The sequence below is a fragment of the Schistocerca cancellata genome, chromosome 4 (genome assembly GCF_023864275.1).
Source record: "Schistocerca cancellata isolate TAMUIC-IGC-003103 chromosome 4, iqSchCanc2.1, whole genome shotgun sequence".
Lineage (NCBI taxonomy): Eukaryota > Metazoa > Arthropoda > Insecta > Orthoptera > Acrididae > Schistocerca > Schistocerca cancellata.
In genome coordinates this window covers 741,593,370-741,609,353 of record NC_064629.1, presented here as the reverse complement: position 1 = coordinate 741,609,353, position 15,984 = coordinate 741,593,370, and the positions used below count along the sequence as shown (strand labels likewise).

At 37.4% G+C, this 15,984-nt stretch overlaps 1 protein-coding gene across 5 annotated transcripts in view; it reads right to left on the bottom strand.

Annotated features, from left to right (window-relative positions):
* Window positions 1–15,984, bottom strand: part of LOC126183891 (palmitoyltransferase ZDHHC20-B-like) — a 296,753-nt gene that overhangs the window by 79,234 nt on the left and 201,535 nt on the right. The gene's annotated exons all lie outside the window — the stretch shown is intronic.

Below are 15,984 nucleotides of genomic sequence, written 5' to 3'. Positions count from 1 at the left end.
CACCAGTGGCCCACCTGATTCGCTAGGAGCAGTTTTTTAAGAATTAAAGAGGCTCCATGGTCATCCCAAGAGCAGCTACGAAATGGATGTCCAGCCAGACAGAGCCCCACTTGCCTGGGTAAGCCTTTAACGACTGAGGTGCAGCAGGTTCCCCAGAGGCTGCCCACTTATGGCTGTTCTTCCTCAACACCCATGCATACCATCAGCATGCAACACAACTAAGTATTGAGGGTTTTTTATTTATTTTTTAATATACAGAGGTTAGTACCATCCTTGTGACCCAGGGAGTTAAGCCAACATCACAGGTGACACACAACATTCCACCACCACTATTGAGAAAATTTAGAGATCGACACTTGAAGCTGACTGCTCAATGATTCTACTGTTGCCAACATACATTGTGTGTAAGGACTATGAAGATATGATTCGAGAAATTAGGGCTCATATGGAGGCATATAGACAGTCGTTTTTCCCTCACTCTGTTTACGATTGGAGCAGGAAATGAAATGACTAATAGTGGTACAAGGTACCCTTTGCCTTGCACCATAGGGCAGCTTGCAGAGTATGTACATAGATGCAAATGTAGATAATTCTGTATATGATGTTTCAATGAACTAGTAACATAACTTGAACATAAACACATTACTCTCATACCTTTCCTTACAAGAATTTTAATCACTGTTTTCCTTGGCATGGTCCACCAACGCACCATATAAACTATCACCCGTACTGGTATTCCTGCAGTACATGCAATTGTGTCAGGTAACACTTCCTTAAACATGAAATTTGGTCTCATCTGTCCAAATGATGTGTTTTTCCAAACAAGGATTTTCCTTCAGCATTCCTAGCCATTTTTCTGTAAAGTCCAAGTGCCTATCTGGATGATCATCTTTTTAAGATCATTTATCAAACAAGGATGACATTGGTTTCATTTCAGAATCTCCATTATTTTCTGATGTGTTGTGTGTAAAATGTTCAACACACTTCATACTGAAACACTGTGTCTACAATTACAAATACTACAGTCAGTCAATCATCATATACATAATTACGGGCCACCCTGTACTTCAAAAATTACACTCTTAGGAGAAGCCTCCGAACCGTTCAGAATTAAGTCATGAGTTCAGCAGGGCAATGGACTCTCTGTTTCTCTTCAATTTGGTATTAGATAAGGTCATCTCTAAAAAGTGCCATCACTGAAGTTACAAAGAAAACCATATGTACGAGGACAGTAACTGTGAAGAATCTATGAGTAATTAGAGAAATACTTCAACTGATTGAAAAAAGAAGGAAGCACAAAAATACTCAGGGAAATTCAGTAATTCAGAAACATAAGTCATTCAGGAATGAAATAAATAGGAAGTGTAGGAACTAAGGTGAAATGGCTGCATTAAAATTGTGAAGAAATCGAAAAGAAAATGACTGTCCGAATGACTGACTCAGTACACAGAAAAGTCAAAACAACCTTTGGTGAAATTAAAAGGCAGGGCAGTAACATAAAGAGTGCAATGCCAATTCCACTGTTAAATGCAGAGGGGGGAGCAGATAGGCGGAAAGAGTACACTGAGGGACTTGGGAGAGGACTTGCCTGGCGATGTGATGGAAGAAGAAAGAGGAATGACAGGGAAGAGATAGGGGATCCAGTATTAGAAGCACAATTTAAAAGGGCTTAGGATGACTTGGAATGGGAAATGACGTCCCATGGTTCCTGACAGAGCGTAGAGGAACGATGCGGCAGACCTGCACCGCTGTACTAGGAAAGGTCGTAATGGGGGTGGTTTGCCATTGCCTTCCTCTGACCGTAATTGGGATGGATGAATGATGATGATGTTGATGATGATGATGAGGATGACAACAATACAACAACACCCAGTCATCTTGGGGCATGTGAAAATCCCTGACCCAACCGGAAATCCCCGTGCTTGGGAAGCGAGAACGCTGGCGTGAGACCACGAGCTGCGGATTTAGGATGACTTAAGATTAAATAAAGCAGAAGGGATAGATAATCCAAAATCCCCAGGGAAGTAGCAATGAAAGGACTACTCACGTTGGAGTATAGACTCTAAGATTGGCAATACACCACCAGACTTTCTGAAAATCATCCCACACAATTCCAAAGATAGTGAGAGCTAACAAGTGCAAGAATTATCGCACAATCAGCTTAACAGCACCTGCATCCAAGTTGCTGACAAGAATAACATACGGCAGAATGGAAAAGAAAATTGCGGGTCTGTCAGATGAAAATCAGGTTGGCTTTAGGAAAGGTAAAGGCACTGAGAGGCAGTTCTGAAGTTGTGGTTGATTATGAAAGCAAGACTGAAGAAAAGTCAAGACATGCTCATAGGATTTGTCAATCTGGAAAAAGCATTTGACAAAGTCGAATAGTGCAAGATGTTCAAAATTCTGAGAAAAATTGGGGTAGGCTGTAGGGAAAGAGGAGTTATATACAATATGTGCAAGAACCAAGAGGAAACAATGACTGGATGATCAAGAATGAAGTGTTTGGATTAAAAAGTGTGAAAGACAGGGGAGTAGTCTTTTCCCCCCTACTGTTCAGTCACATTGACGAAGAAATGATGGAAATAAAAGAAAGGTTCATGAGTGAGATTAAAATTCAAGGTGAAAAGATATCACTGATTTTGCTATCCTCAGTCAGAGTGAAGAATTACAGCATTTGTTCAATGGAATGAACGGTCTACTGAGTACAGAATATGGACTGAGAGTAAACCAAAGAAAGATGAGAGTAATGAAAAGCAGCAGAAATGAGAACAAAAAGAAACTTAATATCAGAAAAGAGCGTCATGAGATAGATGAAGTTGAGGAATTCTGCTACCTAGGCAGCACAATAACCCATGATGAACAGAGCAAGGAGGACATAAAAAGTAGACTAGCACTGGCAAAAAGGGGATTCCTGGCAAAGAGAAGTTTGCTGTATCAGACATACGCCTTAATTTGAGGAACAAATATCTGAGAATGTGCGTTTGGAGCACAGAATTTTATTGTAGTGAAAAACATATTGTGGGGAAACCAAAGTGCACTGAAAAGGTACGGAATGAGGTGGTTCTCTGCGGACTTGGTGAGGAAAGGAATATGTGGAAAACACTGACAAGGAGAAGGGATATGATAAGAGGACATCTGTTCAGATTAGGGAATAACGTCCATTGTACTAGAGAAGATGCAGAGGGTAGAAACTGTAGAGGAACACAGAGATTGGTATACATCCAGCAAATAATGGGGGACGTAGGTTACAACTGCTACTCTGAAATAAAAATCTTGGCATAGGAGAGAAATTCATGGTGGGCCACATCAAACCAGTCAGGAGACGGATGACTCCATAAAGGTCATGAGGGAGTGGGATAAAGAACAACAAGAGAAAAACATCAAAGGAATCCATCCAGGACGAGAAGGAAGATTCAAGGTGAAATGTCTCACTTTTCGTGACAATACTGACTGTAATAATATCTGAGGACAAAACAGATGCAAACATTTCACAAAATTGCAGATAACCAAATCATATGAGAAAATAGAATACATTTAATGCAAGCACAACAGAAAAAGTGTACACAAATATCACACAGAAACATCAAAAGAATTGATAATTTCAGGTATTTGGGAGAACAGATTCAACAAATGTATCGGATAACACCACAAGGAAAGAAACATCAAAGAAAATGGAATTAGCATACAAACTCGCTAAAAAAATCATCATAAAATATCAGTACCATTCCAGGCAAAAATTAGACACTAAGCAACAGAATAAATGACAACAGGATAACCAAAAATTTTTCAATTTCATTTCCATATTAAAAAAACTTCATAGGATGTCCAAAAGATACAAGAAGGGATTTTAGAAGACTTAAAATCACAGAAGATACCATACAGCACAGGGAAGATTACAGGGCCATCAGCCAGGGCATGAAATTCTGGGACTATAGTCTTAGTTTCTATGCATGTTAGAATTGGTCAACTCAAGTAAAAAGAAAGGGAGGGTCAGCATGAGTGTTTAGAAGTATATTCACATTAGAGTCTTGGTACTTTTGCTTCAGAGAGTGTTAATTATGTTCTTTATTATTGGAAGTATGTTTACAGATATGTATGTGCTTCATACATTAATGATTTGCATAAATGTCACATGGTACAGTCAAGTTCTCATACTTGGGACAGAATCCTAACTTGGGACATTTTGTCACCTTTTATGTTGACAGTTGGCACAGCTCTATGGGAGATTCTAGCTGGTTGCCAATTCAGTGTAAATAAAGTTCAATTGTTGTTCCACTGAACAGACCTCCAGTTTGTGAATTGTTCCTGCAATTAAGTTGCACTATTTAAGCTAAAATCTTTGCTAAAAACATGAAAATTTTTATATTCATGATAACTGGGTATCTGGAATTTACCTTGTATGCATGTAACTCTAATAAAGTGTTGTAATGAAAGCCTAGCCATGATTTTTTGTTTAAATCGTCATGTGTTTGACATGTATGTACTTTTACAATAACAGTCACACTTAAGCCAAACATTGGATGCTGTTTTAAGTCAGGGCACAAAACTGATTCAAAATAATTGATAGGTTATTTTTATATTATTGTTTTACTCTTGAGTTTTAGTGAGGGAAAAGATATGTTTGATCATACATGACTTCGAAAGCCTACTATATCTTCAGTGAAAGTGCCATACAGAATGCAGCTGAAGCCTTAAAAATGGAATGAGCTATTGGAAAAAGAAGAAGAAGAAGAAGAAGAAGAATTCAGAGTTTCAAAGTCATTGATTCAGAGGTGGGTAAAAATGTACTGCTGAGTTCTTATAGCTGGGCCAGTTTTCAACCACAATGAAGAAAAAGTTATATCCAATTTCTCAGCTTTTTAAAAGTGGAGTGGGGATTCTCATTTGCAATCTTTGACATTAGATTTGCTGTGGAGAAGTTTTTTGATAAAAAGGGAGTGGTGGAAACTTGATACAAGAACAATTTCCCCAGCTCAAAATAGGCAAAGACACATTTATCAAGGCAAAGTAATGAGCTAAAAACTCAAATGTGTAATAACATTACATGAGCCAGGACAGCTGTTACACCTGAGCCTACAGATGAAAATTATAATGAATTGGCCAGTTCCTTAAAAGAGATGTCAGCCCATGCAAATGTCAGTTTTAGTGAGTCTACTATGCAAGATAATGCAGGAAAAACAAAACTTATTGTAAACAGAAATACAAGCTCCCACAGAGGATAATGGAAGTTGCAAGGAAAAACGTTTCTGTTATGTTTTTGGGTGCAGCTAATGGGGTTTTATTTCCACCTTATGTGGTTCACAAGCTGGATAACCTGTATAATACATGGACAGAAGGTAGGCCTATAAGCACAATATACCACAGGACCGAGTCAGGTTGGACAGAGTGAATTCTTTTTGAACACTGCTTTCAGACTGTTGCTCTGCCATATCTTAAAGACTAGAAGATGTTCCTACAGTGATTATGGGTGAAAATGTAGCTAGCCATATATCAATCAGCATTGTCGAGCAGTGCTCGAAGAACAATATACACTTCATTCTACCTCCACCCAAGAGCACACATTTGTGTCAGCCATTGCATTTGGCTTTTTGCAGACTGCTAAAACAGGAAGCTGTTGTCTGAGTGGAAAATGAAAAACAGAAAATCAGCAAGAAAAAATCAGTTCCCAAATTATTTAAAAAAAGCACTGGATGCAATTCAGGCTAACATATCTACCAATTGGAAAGATTGTTTAAAAAAGATCGGAGTCGTCCTGCTGGAAAAGGCTGCAGTTCTCAAATATTCACCTACAGTGTCAACGAGAAATGACAAATTACACAAATAATGCATCATGATCTAAAGGAGAGCATGGTCTGAATCCTTTAAGGAATTTCTAAGATCAGCATGAGAAAAAGATCACTGGCACCACAGAGAGGGGGGGGGGGATTGAGAATGATGTAGTACAGGTACCTGAAAACCTAGAAGAAACCAAAGGGCAAAAGAAAAAGTCTGTCACAAAGAAGTCAGATAAATGCAACAAGAAAATAAAGAACAACTTACGGACATACGATGAGTCTTAAGGAACAGGAAGTGTCTGCAACATATCACTCCATAACAACAATTCTTCAGTTGGTGGAGATAGTTCTCTATTATTTAATGAAGATTTATGCCAGTGATTAGAAACAGAAACTCAGTTTGAGCAAATATTGGTGAATAAAGAATTTTGTAATTGTTAAGGTCACCTACTACAAAGACAAGATGATAAAACATGAAAAGGTCTTTATAGGCGAGTTATTGGGCAAGAAAAACAGCACAACAAAATTACATTTACATCTACATCCACACGACTACTCTGTAATACACAATTAAGTTCCTGGCAGAGGGATAAATGAACCACCTTCAAGCCATTTCTCTACTGTTTACTCTTAGAACAGCACAAAGGAAAAACCAGCACTTAAATCTTTCCATGTGAACTCTCTGATTTCTATTATTTTATTACAATGATCAGTTCTCCATATGTGGGTGGGCACCAAAACATTTTTTGGAGTCAGAGGAGAAAGTCGGTGACTAAAATTTTGTGAAAAGACCCTGCTGCAATGAAAAATGCCACACCGACTCTCATACTGTAACTGTGACTCTCCCCTCCCCTCCCCACCCCCTCCCCCCCACCACCCACTTTGTGATAATACAAAAGAAGCTGCTCTTCTTTGAACTTTTTCAATGCCTTCTGTCAAGATAATCTGATGCGAATCCTATACCCTGCAGCAGTACTCCAGAATAGGACGGGCAAGCATAGTGAAGGCAGTCTCTTTTGTAGACCTGTCGCATCTTCTAAGTGTTCTACCAATAAATCGCAGTCTTTGGTTACTTTTGCCGACACCATTATCTATGTGATCATTCCAATTTAAGTTATTCGTAATTGTAATCTCTAAGTATATAGTGGAATTTCACAACATTTAGACTTCTGTGAGCTATTATGTAACCAAAACTTCGTGGATTCATCTTAGTACACACCTGGCTAACTTAACATTTTTAATTATTTACAGTCAACTGCCTCTTTTAGCACCATACGGATCTCTTATCAATAATTTTGCAATTGGTTTTGATCTTCTAATGATTTTATTAGATGATAAACAACGGCATTATCTGCAAACAACTTAAGACGGCTGCTCAGATTTATATAGATAAAGAACAGCAGAGGGCCAATAACACTGCCTCAGGGAATGCCAGAAATACTTCTGTTTTACTCAATGACTTTCAGTCAATTACTACAGACTGTGACCTCTCTGACAGGAAATCATGAATCCAGTTACAAAACTGAGATGATATTCCATAAGCACGTAGTTTCAGTACATAACACTTGTGTGGTACAGTGTCAAAAGCTTTCTGGAAATCTAGGAATACTTCCTTGTCAAACGCCAGAATGTCACTTCTGTTTCACTCCATGACTTTCCATCAGTTACTATGAACAGTGACTTTTCTGACAGGAAATCTCAAATCCAGTTGCACAGCTGAGATGATGCGACTTAGGTATGCAATCTGATTAGAAGTTGCATGTGAGGAATGGTGTCAAACATATTCTGGAAATCTAGAAATATGAAATCAATTTGAAACACCCTGTCAACAGCACTCTTTGCTTTGTGTAAATAAAGAGCTGGTTGTGTTTCAGAAGAACGATATTTTCTGAATCTGTGTCATCTACTAATAAACTGTTTTCTCCGAGCTGATAGTCTGTGCAGTGGATTACTCCTACTTCATGGCTGCCGACACGGACAAGGGGCTATTAGTAATCACATGGCAAATATGAAGGAGACTCCATGGCCCCATCCCAGAAAATTTCAAACATTAGAAGCCTAATTTAGGCTAACACTTTGGTGTTACAACATTGCTATCTGAATTTGCTGCAGTATTTGGAGACCTTTTAGAGTATTTACTTAAATCCATTACTATTGGTACTTTGAACATCTACAGAAGCTTCCATCATATTATTTTTTCACTTTCACTCTGGATATCATTTCCACTGTTTAGTTTTGCATTATGATTTGCTTTAGGCTTGTCTTATAGAAACTGTTAACAGTTGCTGAACGAACACAAAAAAGCCTAATTCCCTGCATTTTTGAGAAAACAACTAAAAAACTCCTTAGCAGCTAACACTATACACATGTAGTGCTTTTGAATTCTAAAATTGTGAATAAAATCACCAAACACAAATAAAGTCACAAAATTACTGAAAACTGATCAGTCTGTAATAATTTACTCCCTGCAAAAAAAATAATAATAATAAAAATAAAATAAAATAAAGAAGATGGCCATTAAGTATAGATAAATGGGTGAGCTGTGCATCTTATGCCATTATATGGTTAGAGAAACTTGCCTCCATGGAAAAATCGCAATAGCTTAAATATGAATATCGGTAATATTGTGATGCAACTTTGTTCAAAAGCAATTTTATTCCGCTTCTTTAAACTAAAAAAATAAATAAATGTCAGGTGGCACCAGGATCTGGTACAAGTCTTTCAATTGGATGTCACTTTGGCGATTTGCATATCCTCAACACCAACGGCACTGAGTTTTCCCTGAATGATCACCCACCCAAGTACTAGCCAGGCAATGTTGCTTATCTTCAGTGATTGGGCAGGAACTGATGTTACCAAAATGGTAAGGCCTTTGGCTACCCTTTAAGCTGACAAGTGCAGAAAGAAAAATTTTCATCACCACTCAGCATAACCTCCGTAAGTAGCCATCATGGCAAAATCATTCACAGAAAGATTTACAACATATTACTGAAGAAATCATTAAAATCTATACAACATTTTAACAGTACAGTATATGATTAGTGAAATTTAAACAATGCCTTTTCCAATTTTTTAAAACATCAAATTGTAAAACGTCTATTTCCTTAACATTTTTAGCAACTTTCTGTAACTGCATAGTTAAGTTGGCAAATCCATGACAGTTACAGATAATGTGTAATCATTAGCAGCCATGTTAGTTCCTTTCTCAAGTACTGGTGTGACCTGTTCAACTTTCCAGCCTTTACGTCCTGATCTTCCATCGAGCAAGTGACTGTATATGATTGCTAAGTATGGAGCTATCCTATCAGCGTACTCTGACAACAATCTAAGTGGTATACAATGTAGACCGGAGAACATTCCTTTACTAAGTGATTTAAGCTGCTTTGCTACACTGAAGACATCTACTTTCAAGTTACTACTCATGTTGGCAGCTGTTCTTTATTCAGATTCTTACTTTGTATTCTTTGGTGAAGGATTTTTGGAAAATTATTACTAGTAACCCCCGCTTTAATGCCTTTTCACACTGGAGATCACGACACATCAAAAAATTCCACAATGCATTTCAAATGAAGACATGTCAAGGGACCATCACATCACATATTTTATTATTGTGCTTTGTTTACATGGCAACCTGCTAATGTTCCATAACAAATTGAATATTTTTTCCACTGAGTTTTCTTCCACAAGTGGGGTCAGATATCTGAAAGTGAAAAATTATTTGCATTTTACTGTAACAGCAATTAAATATCATTTCAGATAATGGAAATAGCCTGTCTATTTGTTTGCATGCTATGATTTCATTTTTGTTTAAGAAGTAACTTCATACGGAATATTGTGCATCATGATTAAGGTTATTCATGACTGGGTAAATACCTGGACAATTTGTTATGCCTCAACATATAAATGTGCAGACTATTATAGACAATAATACCCTGTGTAATTCTAGAGAAAAAATTCTCAAGAGTTAAGATTAGAATTGTTCTGCACCAGTACTATACCATTTCTATAATGTATATTTTTCTCTCTTTTACATTGTTCTCATTTCTCTAGAATATATATGGCATACACACTTATATATTCTGGATCTAGCATTATTGTTTTTCTGTTGCTGGATGCTATTCTTGTCACCACACAGTCACTTTAATCAAAGATGGATGGGAAATTCATATATGCGATCCATGAATTGTAAAAAATATTTTTCTGTGTGTTTCAATGGTTTGTTGCATTTCAGAGGCCAATGAGGGGGGAAAAGCCAGCATTTGCCTGTAAAGTGTGAGAAGCCATCCAAATCTCACACTCTAGCTGATCTGAGTTCATAATATGGCGGTATGCATAGGGTGTTCAACAGCAAGGTTATCGGAGACTTGTATTCAATGCAAATGGTCATTAATCTGTTATCTCTCTAGTTTCTCCAGCAGGACTGATTAATAGTGTATTTCCAGATGTCCTACTGAGTTGTTCCCATTTTATACCACAAAATGGAAACAACAACTCTGTAGAACATCTGGTCTAGTTTACTACTTCATTTTGCAACCTAGTATTCTACAAGTTATATTGATTGAGCAGATCATTTCTGTTATCTAAATATTTCATTAAGTGAATACTGAAATCTCCACAAATATTCAGTCACTCACCTTTGATAACTCGCACAATGTTTCTAGTTTTGTAATGTAAACTTGAAACTTTCCTAACAGGAAGCTATATAACTATAATTATGCCATTAGGTAGAATTAGTTTATGGATATTGCAGGGAGCAAAAACTGTCCATTTCAAAAGATATTAATTTTATGATATTTTTAATATTAAGTTAAAACTAATCCATTATCCCAGTTCCTCACACAAAAATAAGATGCTAACACATTACAAAGGTATTTCATAAATGTGTACCTCTGCCTGAAATATTAGCACAATTCCTCAGTGGGCTTGTTCTGACGAGGAACCACATGGGACTTAATTATTCCTCATATTTAGTTGTATGGTGTGGAAAGGTTTGGGCTTTACCGCAGTTTTTTTCCTGGGGCTGGAGATATTGCTAAACCATATCCAATCCAGGTGCTTTGAAACTGTTCACCTGAATGGCAAAGTGTGCTGGGGTTCAGTTCTGCAGGAACCACACGAGGCCCAATTCCCTTGTATTCCAGCTGAAGTATTAATTCTGTTTGCTACATGTCCATGTAAGAATTTCCTTCCACATACCCTTCAAAAAAATACTGTCCAAACTGGTATCATGATGAGATCTCATGTCAGTCAACATGAGGCCACTTTCTTTCCAACTCTGGCACATACGGACAGCTTCCTTTGATTAAAAAACCACATTCCTTGTATGTGAACTTTTATATATTGCACATTCATCACAAAATAACACTCTTGAATGACCCAAGTGGTTCCTTGGATAGCATAGTAAAGGAAGTAATGTGTTTGATATGTCCTTGATGAAATGTCAACAATGGAAGGAGTAACAGTAATGCTGACCGAATAATTGAGATTTTCAGTAGTCAATAGGCACATGACAAACTGAAAATTGTGCTAAGCTTTTCGGTAATATCCCTCAGATTTGAATACAGAATATACACACACACACACACACACACACAACGTATGGCTACATTATCCCAAACACCTACATTGTAGCAGCACTTCAGTTCAATTAGAAGGGAGCCACTTTAAGGTTGGAGAGAGAGTGCTCAACATAGGTTGAAATGTAGCCTTAAATGGTTTTATACTGAGCACTATCAATCTCACAACTGATAACATGACTGAATGAGGGGAAAGTGACTAACCATGATGTGGTCAGTTACAACTTTACATGATTGAAGAGTTCTCAACCAAAATCTTCTTTAAAGTGAATCACTTGATATGACAGGAGGCTAAGTGTTTTTATAAAATTGTGAATATGGTTCAGAATATTTCTACTTCAACCAAATTTTATGTAGCATTGTGCAAGTGCATTTGGAAACTTTCCAAAGAGCACAGAAGGCTGCAACTCCTGCTTCATGTCACACTCAGAAAATTCATTGACAAAAACATCGGTCTAAATTACACTTCCAAATCTCTTTTTAATGTGGTCACACACTGTTGAGTGCGGTATGCTAAGTTCAGCTGCTTTTTGTGAATCAATTTCAATGGAGACATCCATTAATTGATCAACTGTGTCACACATTGCCTCTTGCATTTTCTTACGTCCACTACCTATTCTGCCTTTTTACTGCCTGAAACAAAACATTTTTCTTGCAGTCAAGTATGTTTGGTTTATGAGGGCCTGCTAAAGTGATCTAAAAATATACTCATTTCATTGAATTCCACAGTTCATTGAATTCAATGAACTGTGGACGAAGCACGACCAACAGGCATTACATGCATTGATCAAAAATGATAGTACATTGAGAATGGCTAGTTTCTAGCTGAAATCTAGATCTGCCAATAAAATTTAAAAAGAATGACCGATAGCTGAAATCTATTATTTAAAAATCAATGTAACAGTCACTGTGTGCAACAGCCTTCTGAATGGAAGGTAACCTGATTTTTGAGGAATGTTATTTAGAAAATTTAGAGAACCACCATTTGAAGCTGACTGTAGAATGCTCCAACTGCTGCCACTGTACATTTTGCTTAAGGACCGCATACATAAGAGAAATTAGGGCTCATATGAAGGCATATAAAAATTGTTTTTCCCTTGCTCCATTTGCAATTGGAACAGGAAAGAAAATAACTAGTAGTTCTGCAATGCACCCCTCATCACACATCATTTTTTGTGGAGTATGTATGTAGATCCAGGAAGCAAGAAGAAACTTTGTATTGATTTTAACACTACGTTTCTCAGCTTCACTGCACTGTTGATTTCATACCACAGGTCTGATGATGAGGTTTTTCTGAACCTTGCCATGAGATGGTTAAAAAAAATGGCAACCAAGACAAGTGTATTACCATTTAGTACTGAAGCTCAAAGCTGGTCGCAGGTCTTTTGTGAAGTCTTTTGTCTAAAGGGGGGGGGGGGGGGGGGTGGATTACACAGATTTTCAGCTCTGACATTTAAAAGCAGGTAGAGATGGGCTAAAATTGTAATGAGTCCTGCATTGCAGAAGTTTATCATGTGTCTCAAAAATCTCCTGGAACTGGCAGACCACTGCACAACGGAAAGGATTTATGTCACCCATATCACAAAATAGTCCTGGGACTATTGGAAGTAGTGGAGTGAGAGAATGCTGTCAATGTGTATGAAGCACAAAAAGAAATACCTAAATTTGCGAGAATTGACACCAAAATCTGCAAAAAAACACTGAACATGGCCATAAAATAAAACATTTTGTTCCTAATGTTAGAGATGGAGGATCAGTGTTTAAAGATCCTGATGACAAACGTGGTCATTAGAGATGGAGCTCAAGCTCAGATCAGATAAGGACAGAGAAGGAAAATAGCCATGCTCTTTCAAAGTAACCATCCCACATTTGTCATAAGCAATTTAGAGAAACCATGGAAAACCTAAATCAGGATGCCCGAATGCGGGTTTGAACCATCGTCATCCTGCTGAATGCGAACCCAGTGTGCTAACCACTACACTACCACCTCATTTGGTTTTTCCTAACGCTAGCTATAACCTTTGTTCCTTCTGATTTCTCCTATTAGACTTTCTATCCAATCACTAAACAAATATTTTTGATTTTCAGTAAAAAGCTACTTCTGAATTTTATTGACTATTAACAGTCAACATATTACTTCATTTCTTTATGTGTGTGTCTTTTTTTCAGCATTTATTTTTTCCCATTTACTTTAATTGTGTCATATATATTTGTACCTACTTGCATACAGGATCTCATTTGCTTTTTGTACAACACATTCTCTCTTCTTTGAGATAAAGTAGCTTTTACATTCTATTTGTAGACTGCATACACTTGCCATCTGAAGAACTATTTGGACTACTAATACACTCTGAGACAAAAAACACACACCATGAAGGAATTATCCAAAAAAGATTGAACTATCCTGGTCACTGGGCCGTATGGCCAGTGACAGGTTGGTATCCCACCACTGTCCAGTGTGCCTCCAGACTCACCTTTGGCTTGGAACCTCACTGATTGGAGTATAATTGTCTTCATTGATCAGTTCTGCTTTGAACTGATCCACGATGACCAGTGAAGATGTGGCTCAAGACATCCTGGATAGCGGTGGGATACCAACCTGACTGTTGCCCGCTGTATGGCTCGACAACTAGGAAGGATTGTCTCGAGTGTCATTTCATTTCATTTCATAGCAGGACCCCTTTGGTTATCACTTTTGACACTCTTACAGCACAGTGGAGTGTCAATAATATTCTACACCCCATTTTGTTTCCCTTCATGGCACACCATCCTGGATTTACATTTCAACAAGATAACACCTACCTGCATGAAGTGCGAGTTTCTACTGCTTGTCTTCATGCTTGCCAAACCCTATCTTGGCCAGTAAGATCACTGGATCTCTCCCGAACTGAGAATGTCTGCAGTATTAGGGGCAGAGCCCTCGAACCAGTTCGGGATTTTGATTACCTAATGTGCAAGTTGGACAGAATTTGGCATGATATTCCTCAGGAGGACATCCAACAACTCTATCAATCAATGCCAAGTTGAATAACTGCTTGCATAAGGGCCAGAGGTGGACATCTGCTAAATTTCTCAAGCTTTTTCCCTTGAATAAATCATCCAATTTTTCTGAAATTGTAATCATTTATTTGTTTGTACATGTACATCACATCCACTGTTTTTGAATACTGAATAAATTTTCAACAGCCGAGATTCAGTATTCATAATACTACAGATCACCCCCAAGTTGGCAATGTCAGAAGAGTACATCTACCGATTTCCACCCCATTCAGGTAATTCCTTCATGATGGGTCAGTTTTTTGTCTTAGAGTATCAATTGCTAGCAATACAGAGATCACACATTGATGAAGTCAATCTTTGTCTTGTACATACAAAGTTCCAGTTGGCAGCAGTAGGTTCTATTAAAGAACAGTGCTAATACAGATGTTATGATTAGTGCAGTGAGGTACTATTGAGCAAATGTCATTCACTTCGGAATGTTCAAATCTGAGGTCAAGCTACTTGTTCAATGAACAAGTAACTGTACGTACAGATCATGTTATGCTTATGAGATTTATTTCGATGATACATTATTTTTAAAAAAAAATACAAACTCTCTCTTGATGACAAAATTTTAGTGAACCTGATTTGGATAACAAAGTTTTTTGTACCATGGCAGATCTACAAATCGGACACTGTCGATCTGCCATGGTACAAAAAACTTTGTTATCCAAATCAGGTTCACTAAAATTTTGTCATCAAGAGATAGTTTTTATTTTTTTTTTAATAATGTATCATTGAAATGATGCCTGTGGAACCTGAAAACAGAATTTTTTAAATAATGTACCATTATTAGTTAAACATTATGGATATGAATCAACAAGACTTGTGGACCTTTTACTAATTGTTGCTGAATATGAAGAAAAGTGGTGGCCAAAAAAAAAACAAAAGCACTTAGACATATAATTTATGAAAAAATAATTATCTGTGACTGATACTTTCCTAAAGAAAACTGCAGGTTGTCAGTTTGTCTGTCTTGATGCATGTTGCTACTATGTTACACATCATGTTTTCCATAACACTAGTAGGGAGCAAACTGCCCTTTAATGGGCCGTGTTCTCTCTTTTCTCCTCCTTTGTTGTAAACAATCTTATTTATCAGCATTTTTATCTGTGTGTGAACTAAATACCGTCAACACATTACAGAGCCAAGTTAGTACAACACTGATTTTCCATCGGCCTACATTTTCTCATATCTGTACGAGTCTTTATTATTGTGTCATCAGTTGACATTGAAAATGGATATCCTTTCCCAGGGAACAGAGTTGGGAAATTTATTTTATTGCTATGTTCCTTATACGTGGACACAAAACATATTTGACAGGTAATTTACTTTTGGCATGCACTGCATCCTAATTTCAAGGTTGACAGAAAAAAGTTTGTATCAATAAGAAGTATCAGTTACACTGATATCAGTTTATGAGTTGCATTTAAGTCTGCAGGCTTTCGTGGCCATTGTCACTGAAGTTAAAATCTTCTGGGTCATTAAACCACATCCTATTTCCTCTAAAATAATCGACATTTCAAACCCTCTGCTGGGATCTTCCAGTGTCCACTACTGCTACAACACTGTCAAAGATTAGTGTTGCATTCGTG